This window comes from Cryptomeria japonica, chromosome 10 (assembly GCF_030272615.1).
Source record: "Cryptomeria japonica chromosome 10, Sugi_1.0, whole genome shotgun sequence".
Lineage (NCBI taxonomy): Eukaryota > Viridiplantae > Streptophyta > Pinopsida > Cupressales > Cupressaceae > Cryptomeria > Cryptomeria japonica.
Window position 1 is genome coordinate 607945462 of NC_081414.1, and position 6611 is coordinate 607952072.

Here is a 6611-nt window from a genome sequence, read left to right on the forward strand (position 1 = left end):
AGATCTTACACCATATTTATACTAACCCAGGACCTAAATAATTAGGTTGGACACCTAAAAGATAATATAATAAATCCATTACATAAATCCGTAAACCAATGATAATTCAAGTCGGCCTAAGACTGAAACAACATTAACCTAACAATAAATCCAATCGGTAACACATCAAGAGCATCCACCAACATGTTACATAAACCGGTCCATAACCTAGAAAAATAAGACTAGACCTAAAAGTAGGTTGCCATAAGCCAAATGAAATACCATCAATCAACTGAAACATGAACACAATAACAATCAGCATCTTGAAAACCTTCTAAAATATGCACCAACACCACTTATCGAATCCATCAAAAGATATTCAATGAAGCTCTACTGGTAGAACCCTTACCGATAACCAAAAGGCTTACTAGAACATATGATAGCTTCCGGATCACCAAATCTCAAACCAACTGAATGTGATAGGTATCTGAATAACATGAATGACCGAACCAAACCAATTCCACCAATCAAAATATACTAGAGACAAATCTCCTAATAAATCATCAAAGTCAAACCACTCCACTGGACCCTTGTAGACAACCAAAGAAGCTAGTGTTGACATCAATGACAAACATCAGTGCAATGCATAATCAATTACTCCAAATTGCCAACACATGTATATATACTAGAGGGTACAATGATAGAATAGTGTGTCGGCCAAACCCAACACATTATCAATAAGTTCATTTCGGCCTCCACAATAATTCTACATAATTCCTTTACATACATTCGATTACCAATGCATATGTCAAGATTACCGGGAAAAGGGTAGGGTCATCCAAACCCAAGAAAATAGGCCTATTATCTCAATATCAAGTCCAATATCTCCAAAATGTAGATTCCACACATACCAAGAAAATCATAATCAAAAAACTTGAAGAGATACTTGTGATAGTCATAAAAACAAAACACAAACTTTGGGATACATAACCGATACTAGGATCATCAAGAATTCCTAACACTAGGATATTGGGTTCAATAAGAACACAAAGTGAACTCAAGAAGTCATCATCTAAAGTTGTCAATGCAACATTATAACTTCTAACCAAAACGTACAACACTTGAAATCTACAAACATACTAACCGCATACAATCCTTACATAACTATATCATCCATAACATTCATGACATCGAGACTGATATCTGGATCTACATACACTATCTAGGATGACTAGTTTAACACCAATGATAACACTATTCACACAAGTCTAACAATATCCCATTTTATCATTGATGGCAAAACATATTCAAAACATAATTGCACCAACTCCCCCTTACTCATGCAATACCTCAAAACCATGTTTCTTACATTCCTTGAACTCACATTCCTTTCTCCCCCTTTTGACATCAAGGACAAGGATGCTTTTGATGAAAAAGAAAAGAACAAATCTACATATAGCCAAAAATGTGAATCTTACACAAAGAAACTTTCAACTACTCTTCTTCGAAAATATAAACTTGGTTTTGTTTTTTAGTTGCGAAAGAAGAACTTCCCAAAAATGTATAGCCAATTTGATACTTACTAAAAGGCTTCTTCACTCAACCACTAAATCAACTAAATTTGAAAATTTATTCAAAGCAATTGGATTTTGGTCATACTCTAATACGTTCTCAAGTAAAACTAAGAAGTGTTCTAGTTTAGCTTCAACGATTTCCTTAACATTCCAAAACATGCTCACAAAATATTTTTTCTACCTTTGCAATAGAACAAGGTCAGCCTGAAGAGAATTAGCTCTTTTCCTCTACTCACCATCCTTATCATTCAGAAAATCAAAAGATTTACCTAGACTTGTTAGTTCGGTTTCAATAGCATCAATTTTTCCTTTATGCTTCACATCAGTTACCGACCAAGAGATAAAATACCTATAGATACTACTAGCACTATGGATACAATCTCTTAATTCCTCTATGTGGATTCATTCAACAAAATTTTCATATCTAGGCCTTTTTGTTCAACAGAGTCCTCATACATTCTTTCTTTTAGGATCTCATTCAAGGATTCTGAAAGCAGATTACTGATATCTTTAGGAATAATGTTATTCTGGATCAGATGCTTTATCAAAATACTCTCAATTCTATCTAACTTGACCCAAGGTTAGCCATTTCACTCTAATCTTCCAAATTCCATCTGTACTATCAACTAACTTTAGCAAAACAGACTCATCATCTGAGTCTCCAGCTTCTGAAATTTCTTTATCTGCAGGGGGTTCCAGATCAACAATCACCATGAAATCTTCCACCTTGCTTCTCTTTGGCTTTGAAACACTAGTAGGAATAGAATATCTCCTTTTCTTCTTTCTAGAGGAAAAATCTCCAAAACCGAAAGAGAAAGACATAGAAAACAGACCAACTCTCCACATATCTACAAATGATTTTAAATAATTATTGCATATTTCCTCTCTGTTATCCAAACTGCTCAGATATCTGAATATTCATCTTGCAATCAACACACAAGATTCCCAAATGACATTATCTTTTGTTGAAAGGGATTCTAAATAGTACATAACCAAACTCACAAGCAATGACCCATATCGGAAAGCATAATTTTTCTCTTTTATCATCTTGATATTTTCTAACAACTCTTTTAGTAATTCACACAAGTCAAACGATTTGTTCTCCATCACAAACATATATGCCATATATACTACAATTATCAAGGTGGATCCTTTCCTATTTATGAAATAAACTATGTAAGAGATGTCATACACAACATACCTTACCACAAGGTTGACGATTGTATTGATGATAAGAGCTCGCTGATCACCCTTTACACTGGTTAGGGCTTCCACTTCTCTGTTCAAAATAAATTTCTTTGCTGAAACTTCTCCACAAGCCAGTGACAATATAAATGATTTCCTTCATAATTGGATAGGGTTTATCTAATACGATGTAGTTATCTCACACATGGGTAAGAATTACTCTGATTACCTTTGTATTATTGAACCAAGGGAATTTGATATATAGATTTAGACCTTTTCCTTCAAGTTCTTTGACACACTGCAATTCATCATCCTTCAAACCTACTTCAACAACTTTGATCTCCTTCAAGCTAAACTCATCCAGGAGCACTTTGTCCATAATTTGAAATTCTTGACTGCTAGATTCTCCGACAATCATTTTTCCTTCGATGATTGCTCCTATTGCTCACTTTGCTAATTCTCTACTATTTGCAATGATCTCAAGAAAATATAACATATGAAATAAATGAACTCAAGAAATGATACTTATCTTACTAAAGATGCTTCATTAGGGTTTTCCCTCCAAGAAATGTCTTTTCGATGATTTCATCATGATTCCTCTGATTACCGAATACCACTCAAGCATGGTTAGTGACATGATTCACTCAGATGGGGATGATAGAATATTTTTCTTTCCAATTAAAACTCCCCTTGACCCGAAGCTCTAAGCTTAATTTCCAAAAGAAGGGGTGCTTGCACCAGATTTCGGTACTTCAAGCATACTTCCTTTGTTCTCATTCTTCTTTCTCTAGACCAAGTTTTCTTTCTTCTTCGATTCACCATTTTTCATTGCATCCTTCTCAATAGATTTTCCCTCACTTCATTTCCCCTATTGATTAGCATAATGTCCAGGCTGATTGCACTTGAAACAACTAACAATTTTCCTTTCAAATCTTACTAGATGAGATCTGTATCTACATTGAGTGGTCTTATGTCCATAGTTATTGCAATTGAAACAATATCCTCGAAAGTTGTAACTCTTCTTGTTTTCAACAAATGGGTTATGAATTTTATTCACAACATGATTCCTACAAAGGCCTGCTTTATGTGCAAACATTTTTCAGCCATAACATTGAATGCTTCTATAGTTCATTGCCTTATGTCCAAATTTATTTTATTTAAAATAATAGCTATTAAAAGATGGGTACCTTTGTGCATTGGGTTGTCAAAGCAGTGGTCTTTGTTCATTTGATTTCTAATTTCGGGATTTATTCTCATGTTTTAATTTCTTCTTTGTATCAATTTTGACTTCCTTATTTTCTTCTTTAATATTCTGAGGTGGGCACACCTAGGTTTGGAAACCAAGTCCGGTTTTGTCTGACTTAGCTTGTTGCATGCTAATCAAATCTTCTGGGAGCTTGCTTCTATCAAGGATCTTATTCTCTGCCTTCAAATTCATCACCTCTTGTTCAAGCTTTTCACACTCTTTAGATTTTAACTTTAAGGTCTCTTTCAAGAATTGCTCTATCTTACCCTTTTCCTCTAACTTCTGCATCAGGTCTTTGATGATCTCATTCGCTTGATCAACTGATTGTTAACCTCCTTATGTCTCAACTTGAATTTCTAGATTTTCTCTCTCAACGTCTGTACACATTCATTTGCTATCTCCACATTCTCCTTCAATTCTTCATTCTTTGATTCAACGCTTTCCAAATCTTCATCCATCTAAAATTATTCATCCAAGTATCTAGGTGCCATGGCTCAACCAACATAGATCTCCCTCAAGTGATTAGGCTTTTCAAGCTAGGGATGAGAGCTCTTATACCAATTGTTGATTGGATTGAAAGCACCAGAATACTAAGAGGGGGGGGGGGGGGGGGTCAAATCAATATTCCCACAAATTAAAGAAAATTTTTTTTCACCAATTATAACTATCCACAAAAATATCAAACAAACATGATTGATATAAAGAAGCTAATGTAGAATAAACAAGAAGAGCACAACCACAAGATAAACATTGGATTTTATATCTGGAAAACCCAAATGGGAGAAACCATAGAGAGTGTTAACTCTCATGAGAATATAACTAATTATAGTTGTGTTTACAAAGGGGTGGGTCACTACCGGATTAGAAAAATAGCTCACTGTTAGACTGATCACTGTAGAAACACAAAAACAGATGACTAACTGTCAGATTACTCACTGCAATTAAAAAGGTTGAACTGATAAGGTTTGCATCTACAAAATGCATAAGATCAATTCCAAGCTTAAGCTCAAATTACAAATCTCATACTTTATAGTAGATCTGGTTAGAGATCTCTACACAATTATTCTATAGCAGGTATGGTAAATGACTACTACACTACTATGACACTGATTACCTTCGTTGTCTACAACTCTCACATACACTGCTTCTTTCACTGGCAACTATCTTTCACACATCACAAACACACACTTAATCAATATCCTCATTCACCATTTATGTACATGTATATATACCAGAGAGTAAAATTATAGAATAGTGTGTCAGCCAAGCCCGACACATTATCAATAAGTTCATATTGTCCTCCACAATACTTCTACACAATTCCTTTACATACTTCGAATTACTAATGAAAATGCCAAGATGACTGGGAAAAGGGCAGGGTCATCTAAGCCCAAGAAAATGGACCTATTGTCTCAAGATCATGTCCAATATCTCCAAAATGTAGATTCCACATGTACCAAGGAAATCACAATCATAAAACTCGAAGAGATACTTGTGATAGTCATAAAAAAAACACAAACTCTAGGACCCATAAATGATACGGGGATCAACAAGAATTCCTAACACCGAGATACCAAGGTCAATGAGAACTAAATGGGACCTCAATAAGTCATCATCCAAAGTTTTCCATGCTGTAGAATAACTTCTAACCAAAAACTGCAACATCTAAACTCCACATACATACTGGCCGCATACAATCCTTGCATAACTATATCATCCATAACATCCATGATGTCTGGATTGATATCCAGATTTGCATACACTGTTTGGTATAGAACCAGATGACTGGTTTGACATCAATGACAATATTATTCACACAAGTCTAACACAAATTTCTTGCATGAATTCAGTATATTTGAGATTTGCATTGTATGCATCCCATCTTTATCCCATTTGGTTAGCCATTGCTCTAGTTTTATTTAATTTTCTTTTCTAAAAGGGATTGTTCTATGCCTATTTCTATAAATGGATAGGATCATTTCCCTAATTTATTTTTCATTTATTATGCCTTGCACGCATGCACTAATTTCTTTAAAAAATGAGGATCCCACTTTTTTCTTTTTTTCTTTGTTTTTATTTGATTTAAGGTCTTATCTTTGTTTCTTCCTTGCTCTTTTTTAGTTATAAGTATTTTATTTATTTATTAAAGTTTGGTCATCCTAGCATAACAATAAAGGAATATTCAAAAATCCTTTTTTTTTTAAAAACTGGTGTTTTGTGGGTTTTAAACATCACCCTTATTTGAATTTTGAAGTTTGTTGTCTTAGAAAGATACTATTTATTAAAAAAAAAACACTTGCACTTAGAGTAGGATATAATAAAATCACAACCTATCATTAGCTATAAACTAATTTTCATTCTTTCTTGCCTCCTTGCGAATAAAGTTATTTTCATGTTGTGGTGAGAAAACACTATTTGTTGAGGGTGAGTTGTTGGCATATTTTTTGTGTTTACCATGTTTCTTTTCTACATGTTCCTTATGAATTTTTCCATTATCTATTTCTCATTAACTAGGTAGATGTTTTCCTCCCCTAGTTTGCTAATGATGGTCTATTTTTCTTTTTCCTTGCTTGATTTATCATATGGTTTCTTTTTTCATTTTTTACATTAGGGAACACATGTCTTTA